The sequence below is a fragment of the Palaemon carinicauda genome, chromosome 18 (genome assembly GCF_036898095.1).
Source record: "Palaemon carinicauda isolate YSFRI2023 chromosome 18, ASM3689809v2, whole genome shotgun sequence".
Classification (NCBI taxonomy): domain Eukaryota; kingdom Metazoa; phylum Arthropoda; class Malacostraca; order Decapoda; family Palaemonidae; genus Palaemon; species Palaemon carinicauda.
In genome coordinates, this window is record NC_090742.1 from 12,462,485 (window position 1) to 12,472,484 (window position 10,000).

The following is a 10,000-nucleotide window of genomic DNA, read 5'->3' on the forward strand; positions in this document are numbered from 1 at the left end:
GTACCTTAGCACACGAGAAGGGATACGCCTATCAATTATTTTGACTAGATTCTCATTCAAAGGGACAACAGGATCTACACTATTATATAATTGTGACCAATTCAAGCACAAAAGATCATGCAAAATCCCATTCCAGTCTGCTTGGGATTTCATATAAATTTTACAAGAATATGATATATCAGGGACAGGCTGCTCAGTCTTCACTAATAATGAAATCAAGGCATGATCAGAAGTCCCGACTGGAGAACCAACCTTACTAGTTATAACGCCAGGGGAGTCAGTGTATACGAGGTCCAAGCAATTACCAGACCTGTGAGTGGCTTCATTTATGATTTGCTCACAGCCTGATTCCGAGGCAAAGTCTAAAGCTCTTAAGCCATGGCGATCGGTAGGAGAGATAGAACTCAACCACTCCCTATGGTGAGCATTAAAATCACCAACAAAGACAAAAACAACAACAACAACAAATACAGCCTTTTGTAGTTAACTGTGGGACATAAGCATCAAAAGGCCTCAGTATATATATATATATATATATATATATATATATATATATATATATATATATATACAATAACAATAACAATACCAAATACAACCTTTTCTAGGCAACAGTAGGACACAAGCCTCAAAAGGCCTCATTATATATATATATATATATATATATATATATATATATATATATATATATATATATGTATATATATATATATATATATATATATATATATAAACAAATACAGCCTTTTCTATGCAACTCTAGGACAAAAGCCTCAAAAGGCCTCAGACACGTTCTTACGAATATTCATGTCTAGGGTCTGGTCAGTTTTCATCACCACGCTGGTCAGCACGGATTGGTGATGGTGGGAAACTTTAGTATGATCGCTCACAGCAAACCATGCTATTATGGGTGAGCCTGACTATTATTATTATTATTATTATTATTATTATTAAGCTACAACCCTAGTTAGTAAAGCAGGATGCTATAAACCCAGGGGCCCCAACTGGGAAAATAGCCCAGTGAGGAAAGGAAAAACGGAAAAATAGAATATCTTAAGAACAGTAACAACATTGAAATAAATATTTCCTATATAAACTAAAAAAAAGTTAACACAACAAGGGGAAGAGAAATTAGATAGAATAGTGTGCCTGAGTATACCCTCAAGCAAGAGACCTAGTACAGCTTTGCTGATCATGGCGATACTTAAACCCTTTCACCACGTTAAGGTATTCCACATATGTACTGTATATACGTGTGTGTGTTGTGTGTGTTTGTATGTTTTCGTGTGTGTGTGTGTGTGTGTGTGTGTTGTAGCCATAAAAGGAAAAGTGAAAACACTTGATTGAAGTTAGTACTTTTGCCATATTAGTGATATTATCTAACACGCAATGTGATAAAAACGCAATGATATCGTATTTATACAGAAGGGTATCTCTCTATACTCAATTTTTTTTAATGAGACGCATTTGCACCGACTCACAGCGGTGCCCTTTTAGTCGGAAAAATTTCCTGCTATCTGATTGGTTAGAATTATCTTGTCCAACCAATCAGCGATCAGGAAACTTTTCCGAGCTAAAAGAGCACCCCTGCGAGTCGGTGCAAATCTGCCTCACTAAAAAGAATTGACTATAGTTATCTGCTTATCTGATACTTGATGATTCCAGATGATTCAGATATAAGAAACGGTAATAGAAAAATAACAGTAAACAGGCAATGGCTATAAATTTAAATTGTGACCTTTAGCACGGGCAATTAAAAAGTATTCAACAATATCTATTTGGGTAAAGTCTTCAACAGTATTACTTTCTTTGCATCCACAATTCTTCTTTGTTCAATAGGTTAACTACTGCACCCTAATTATTCAGTAGCTACTTCCTCTTGGTAAAGAGTAGAAGCGACTCTTTACCTATGGTAAGCAGCTCTGGCACTCCAAAATCTAACCTTTGTTCTCTAATCTTGGGTAGTGCCATAGCCTCTGTACCATGGTCTTCCACTGTCTTGGGGTGGAGTTCTCTTGCATGGGGGTACACTCAAGCACACTACTCTATCTTGTTTCTCTCCCTCTTGTTATTTTGAAGTTTTTCATAGTTTATATATGAAAGAATTATTTCAATGTTATAGTTCTTAAACTTCTCTTTTAGTTTAATTCCTTATTTCCTTTCCTCACTGAGCTATCTAGCCCTTAGGCTTATAGTATCCTGCTTTGCCAACTAGGGTTGTAGCTTGGCAAATAATAATAATAATAATAATAATAATCCAGCCAACCGATTCTGTGATTCACACTTACCAGTGGACAGCGGGCGCGTGTTAAGGATGGATGGTGGGGAAGGAGTGAAGAGGGCTTGGGAGGAACCTTTTTGGGGGCGATCAAGATAGAGGCAGAGAATTATATGGGAGATAAGGTGAAGGATGGTATGGAGACAAGAGGTTTTGTAGAAAAGGATGCCTCTTGATAGAAGGCATTGGAGAGGACGCATCAGGCAACCGACCCCTTAATGTAGGGATAACGGTGGAAAGATGAAGAATGGACATGTACAGTATTATGAACGAACTCCATTGAGACAGCTAACCAACTTATGCTTTTGTTTCTGACAGAAATGCCTTCAGATATTTGACCGACATAAAACCAGTTATATTCTGGACAAGGAATACATTATATCATATTATTGTTATTCCCAGAGCTATTTTTAATCAACAGTTATTTTTCAACGTGCAACTATATTAAATTCTAAACACTATCCTTATATGTAGTTATTTTCAAAACGGGCATGATATCTAAAACACATTCTTGAAATGGTAAATCAAGTAAGCTTTTAATTGCTTCCTTTTTCACTAACTGAACGCCATGAAATGTTTTTAGCTCTGTTTATAATAGCATTACAACAACGGCTAAGATTGCATTACAAATAGTGTTACTAGCTTTCCCTGCTATGTATTTCTTGGTAAACCTCCACTTACTGAACTTTCTGGCTGCATATTATTAGTTTTCTAAGGTACTTAGAAGGAAAATACAAATACTATATGTTTTCGCACAGCCCGAATAGAAATGCATATATAATACGTTATTAGCTGGTTTTCTGAATGTCGAAAATTTAAACTTATCGGCTTGACTATCAATCAAAATATCTAAAACGAGATACTCTTACTTTTCCACTTATCTAAAGTAAGTTTTGTCTATGGAACGTATGACTTCATGATAAGAACAACATCATAAAGTTAAAAAAAAAATTAATATTTTCTTCCAAGTAATTTCAAGTGGAATTGAAGTAATTGAACTAATGAGGGAGGGGCTGAAGTGTTTAATAAACATGGATTTCAAAAAAATGTCATATGAGGGTTTGCTTAGGGGCTCAGCAAGGATCTTAAAGTCATACTGTATCTTACAGTATGACTGACATGACAGAGGAGCTCTCCATGGAATTCAAAGTACAGTATTATTAGTTATCAGTGGCGTAGTTATTGGGGTGGAATAAGGAGGGCCTTTTGGAAAATGCCCCCCACCCTGGACTCCAAGAGAGGGGGGCCTCCAAAGCATGGTCAGAAAATAAAAGTAAGTATACATTCAAAATTACCATTTTATTTCTAAAGTATCAATAAAGCCAACATCAATAGCATCTTTGAAAGTATAAAACTGCACTTAAAGTAATTGATTTTTTTTTCATCAGTGCTCCTCCATTTCAGCTGATCGAGCTTCGCTCGCCCCTCACCAGAGGGCTAAATGCGTGTATATATATATGTATGCATGTGCATATGTGTGGGTTCGTGCGTGAATGTCCGGGCTTGTATACTCGTCTGCCTTCTAGCATTTACATTGCACATTTGTGTAAATTAGGCAAACCATGCGAAAAGGAAATATGTAGTTTGTAGGTTTTAAAGGCCGATCATGAATGGCAGAGGTAAGGGACAGAGAAATTGCTCTAGCGAGCAGGACAATGCCCTAGAGATTGATCGTATTTCATATGATCAGCATTTAAGACCATCGCCACCCAAGATAGGACCAGGGACCCGTAAATTTAACTTTAGAAAAAAAGTCTGAAACGAAGTACCAAAAAACATTATATGGATCAGGAGAGCACCAGTCTACTTCCTCTAGCCAGTTAATAAGAAAAGGAAAAACCAAACAGCATTTCTTTCATGATATGAGTGATAGAAACCAAAAGGTTCTTTGTTCATCCAGGATTTATAGATTGCTTTCCTCAAAATCTAGACAACTCTAATATTCTAGGAACTTTTTAACGCTTCTAAATCAAAGTGCTAACTTCTGATTAGTAAAATCACCATTTCAGTTGAGGGATGAAGTTTGACTACTAGCAAAGAAACAATCTTGTTAGAATTATTTCATCAACCTCTGTGTATATAGCCATAAAAGAAGTCTGAACCAAAGTGCTAACTGCATTTCAGCATTTACCTTGTGAGAATACTGTCTTATAGACCAGGAAGTTTCATCCAACTTCCCGACCTACCATGTGACCCAATTGATAGATTTCAATTCAAGTTATCCCTAATGAGTCAATGTATAATGAACATCAATACAAATCGTGTTCAAGTTGATAGAAATACTTCACATTGGGATCAAACCCTAGTCTCTACCAATGAAAGGCAAGGTCTCACTGGGTAAATCCTGAAATGCAGGTAGCCCTTCGGTTCCTTTTTCTTTTAGAGTCTCTGGTGTCATGATTGATAGCTATCTTGCATTTCATTTGAGAAAAGTAGGGTTCGATCCTAATGTGAAGTAGAAATTTATTTCTAATTGAACATGGTACATTGTTTCTCTAATTCTAGCTGACAGATGCGTTGTTACAGGAACCTGTAATTACAAGAGGTCGGAGTTATAAATGATTTCCATGTATGACCCTTTCTGTCTGCTTATTGGGCACATATATACAGTGTAAATTATTTGCAGCAATTCTAAAACTCGCCTTGGATGACTGCAGAGGTAGCAGCAGTAGGGGATTCAGCGTTATAAAGCTTCATCTGTGGTGGATAACGGGGGAGGGTTGGCTGTGCCACCCTAGCAGTACCAGCCGAACTCGGTTGAGTCCTTTGTCAGGCTGGGACGAACGTAGAGAGGTAAGGTCCCCTTTTTTTCATTTCTTTGATGTCAGCTAACCCCTAAAAATTGGGGGAAGTGTCTTGGAATATGTATGCATAAAACTCAAACTTTGAGATCTTTTGATACATATATTATAAATTGCGAAAATATATTTGCTTTCGTAAATATGCTATGTCTGTGATGTTACTGATGACCCATAGTATTTTCACAATAAAAATTTTCCAAATGATTGCGAGTTGACCTGGCATACTATAATAAAATTGCTTTTTGCTTTTTCTTAAAGGCTAGAGAGTTCAGTAATTGGAGATTTCCAAGAATATCACATAACATAGAAAGTTAGAAACACTATTGATATTGTTATTTTGGCAGATTTCGCCAGTCGTATTTATCTTCAGCTTTTAAATCAATACTTCTCCATTCATCATCTCGTACTTCACGTTTCATAGTCCTCAGCCATATAGGTCTGGGTCTTCCAACTCTTTTAGTGCTTTGTGGAGCCCTGTTGAAAGTTTGGTGAACTAATCTCTCTTGGAGAGTGCGAAGAGCATGCTCAAACAATCTCCATCTACCCCTCATGATAATCTCATCCACATATGGCACTTGGGTAATCTCTCTTATAATTTCATTTCTAATCCTGGCCTGTCATTTGATTCTCAATATTCTTCTGAGTCCTTTGTTCTCTAATCTACAAAATCTGTTGGATATTGTTTCATTGTCATACCACACTCATGTCCATACAGTAACACCAATCTCACTAAACTGATATATAGCCTGATTTTTGTGTAATTTCAGGAGATTTGATTTCCAAATTTTATTTAACCTAGCCATTGTCTGACTTGCTTTTTTTTAATCTTTCATTTAACTGTAATTCTAAAGACCCTGTATTGGAGATCACTTACTGAAAGTTATTAGAAAGTTACTGGTGTAGTGTATAGTATATATATATTTGTATATATATATATATATATATATATATATATATATATATTATATTGCTAGGATTGTTTAAACGGAAAATCTGCTGGAAAAGTTAGAAGGAAACATTGACATATATATATGTATATATATACATATATAGATGTTTATATACATATACATATATATTTATATATTTTATATATATATATATATATATATATATATATATATATATATATATATATTTGTATTTATATATATATATAAATGTATATATATATATATATATATATATATATATATATTATATTGCTAGGATTGTTTGAACGGAAAATATGCCGGAAAAGTTAGAAGGAAACATTGACATCTAAAAAGGTATACACAAGTACATGCGAGCTGTGTTTCTGCACACAATGTTTTTCTCATAATGAAGAAACATGCGATTCCTATGTCATTACTCTCTCGGCACATCTGTGAAATGAGAAGGAACATCAATTCTGATGAAATTAGCTCAATAACCTTGAAGCAACACGAGAAAGAAAGAAATGTTGCTGTTTCCTTTAGGATGTTTTTCTGTTCTTGTAAATAAATCAGTTGGATGCCATCAGAGAGACTGAAATCAGAGAGTGAAATGAAATACATGTTTGAGTTACTTTCTTATCTTGTTGTTGTTATTATTATTATTATTAATATTATTATTATTATTATTATTATGATGATGATGATGATTTGCTGAGTTACAACCCTATTCGAAAAAGCAAGATGCTATAAGCCCAAGGGTTCCAACAGGGATAATAGCCCAGCGCGGAAAGGAAATAAGGAAACAAATACACTACAAGAGAAGTAATTAATAATAATAATTGTTATTATTATTATTATTATTATTATTATTATTAAATGCTAAGCTACAACCCCACTTGAGAAAGCAGGATGCTATAAGCCAAGGGGCCCCAACAGGGAAAACAGCCCAGTGAGGAAAAGAAACAAGGAGAAATAAAATATTTTATGAACAGTAAAAACATTGAAATAAACATTTCCAATAAAAACTTAAACAAAACATGAGGAAGAGAAACTAGATAGAACAATGTGCCCGAGTGTACGCTCAAGCAAGAGAACTCTAACCCAAGACAGTGGAAGACCATGGTACAGAGGCTATGGCACTACCCAAGACTAGAGAACAATGGTTTGATTTCGGAGTTTCCTTTTAGAATAGCTGCTTACCATAGCTAAAGAGCCTCTTCTACCCTTACTAAGAGGGAAGTAGCCACTGAACAATTAAAGTGCAGTAGTTAACCCCTTGGGAGAAGAAGAATTGTCTGGTAATCTCAGTGTTGTCAGGTGTATGAGGGCAGAGGAGAATCTGTAAAGAATAGGCCAGACTATTCGGTGTCTGTGTAGGCAAAGGGAAAGAACCGAAACCAGAGAGAAAGATCCAATGTAGTACTGTCTGGCCAGTCAAAGGACCTCATAACTATCTAGTGGTAGTATATAAACAATAAAAGCTTTAACATAACAAGAGGAAGAAAAATAAGATAGAATAGTGTGCCCAAGTGTACCCTCAAGCAAGAGAACTCTAACCCAAAACAGTGAAGACCATGGCACAGAGGATATGGCACTACCCAAGACTAGAGAATAATGGTTTGATTTTTGAGTGTCCTTCTCCTAGAAGAGCTGCTTACCATAGCTAAAGAGTCTCTTTTACTCATACCAAGAAGAAAGTAGCCACTGAACAACTACCAGTCGATTCAGTTTTTTCCACCACAATGAAACAAAGTATTTTCTTTTTTTTTCAGTTTTCACGTGGTGGAAAAACTGAGTCAATACAAGTTGCCGAATGATCTTCCTAATCGGGTAGTTGAATCAGTAGAACTTCAAAAGTTCAAAGTTGCAGCAAATGTTTTTGTTGGACAGGCTGACAAGTCTTTTTATTGGTTATATATGACATATCTGTTTTGACGTTGTTACTGTTTTTAGAGTGATTTATTGTTAATTTGTTCTCAGCATTTATTTATTTACTTATTTCCTTTCCTCACCGGGCTATTTTTCTCTGTTGGAGCCCTCGGGCTTATAGCATCTTGCTTTTCCAACTAGGGTTGTAGCTTGGCTAGTAATAATAATAATAATAATAATAATAATAATGAAATAAGGGATTGAGGAACTTCATTAAGAGCAATCATCAGTGCAAAATAATTTCATAATTAAAGGCGTCTCAAGAATGGAAGAGACAAGGGACAGTGACAATACCATAGCTAGCTGGACAATGCCCTAGAGACTGACCATATATACAAATGATCAGCGCCCAAACCCCCTCTAAATCTAAGCTAGGACCAAGGAGAGCGAGGAAACGGCTGCTGATGACTCAGCAGATAGACCTATAGGCTCCCCCAAACCCCCTATCCTTAAGTCACAAGGCTGGTGAGGCTGCACCTACCAAAGAAACTATCGTGGAGGTCCTGTAGAGAGTTGGGTTCCCCAGCTGTACAGGACCAGATGAGCAGCCCTTAAAGTAAGTACAGTAAGTGAAGTATCGAGTTTAGAGCGGGACTTGAACCCCAGTCTGGCGTTCACCACTCACAGACGTTACAACATCGGCCACCACAACCCTAGAAAGTTGAGAAGAGTATTACTATAGATGAAAATTGCAAACTTTGAAACTGTTAAGCGATTTCATTGCGAAAACTAAACATGTAAACGTTGAAATGAGTCCTTACAACTATGTATTGTTGCAAAATATATAAGCAAATTATACCCATGATGTAATGTAAGTATGTATTGCGCAAGTACACCTGTTGTTACCAATGCAGTAAATAATTTACACCCCACGGATGATCGATCAGTTGTAAACAGATGTACAACTTGATTGAGCCAAAGTAAACCCCAAATTAGTAAAGGATGATGCTACAAGCCCAAGAGCTCCAACAGTGATAGTAGCCCAGTGTGGAAATGATGCAGCAAAGTAAAAAACTAAAAATGATATAAGATAAAAGATTATAAATTTCATAAAGTTTTGTAACAACGTTAAACAGATAAGGTTTGAGGGTACACTCGGGCACGCTATTCTATCTTATTTCTCTTCTTCTTGTTTTGTTAAAGATTTTATAGTTTATATAGGAAATATTCATTTCAATGTTGCTACTGTTCTTAAAATATTTTATTTCTCCTTGTTTCCTTTCCTCACTGGGCTAATTTTTCCTTTTGGGGCCCCTTGGCTTATAGCATCCTGATTTTTCAAATAGGGTTGTAGCTTAGCTTGAAATAATAATGATAATAATAATAATAATAATAATAATAATAATAATAATAAATATAGGCCTATGTCATCCTGCTCAACAGGAAAGCATTTGCAACAAGTCTGAACATTTGAAGTTTAAAGGTTTTAAAGGCCGCTCATGAATGTCAGAGGCAATTAGCAACGGCATTGTCCTATCCAGCATGACAATGCCCTAGAAACTGACCATATATACATATGATCAGCGCCCAAGCCCCCTCTCTATCCAAGCTAGGACCAGGGAGGGCCAGGCAATGGATGCTGATGACTCAGCAGATAGACCTATAGGCTCCCTCAATTATCCTTAGCTCACAAGGATGGTGAGGTTGCAGCGACCAAAGAAACTAACGGGTTTGAGTGGGACTCGAACCCCAGGCTGGTGATTACCAGTCAGGGACGTTACCACGTCGGCCACCATAACTACCAGATCAGATCTGGTCAAAAGTTAAATGAAAATCATAGTTGTTCAGCTGTTAAGATGACGTCACTTTGAGGTTTCTTCAATAGAGGTGAATTTCTAGGGTCATCTTGTGGTTCTGGCATAGTGAATTTGATATTCAGAGGTATTTGTGTTTCCATTAAAGAAAAGAGCCTGTGCAATTTACGTCAAATCTTATCCTTTTTTCAACTCCGGTTGAAATCTTTTTTTTTTTTACGATGTCAATGTTTTAAATAATACGTTTGAGTTACAAGATTCAGTCTTCGATAAGTCGGCTGGGAAAAGGTGCTAAGGTTCGAATCCTTTGTAGGACAGAGGGAA

General features: G+C 36.2%; 1 protein-coding gene across 1 annotated transcript in view; it reads right to left on the bottom strand.

Annotated features, from left to right (window-relative positions):
- Positions 1-8,532, bottom strand: part of LOC137657609 (palmitoyl-protein thioesterase 1-like) — a 376,665-nt gene extending 368,133 nt beyond the window's left edge. Inside the window, exon 1 of the mRNA XM_068391968.1 lies at positions 8,404-8,532. The gene's annotated coding sequence lies outside the window, so the exon portion shown is untranslated. The remainder of the gene's footprint in view (positions 1-8,403) is intronic.
- Positions 8,533-10,000: the final 1,468 nt, after the last annotated feature.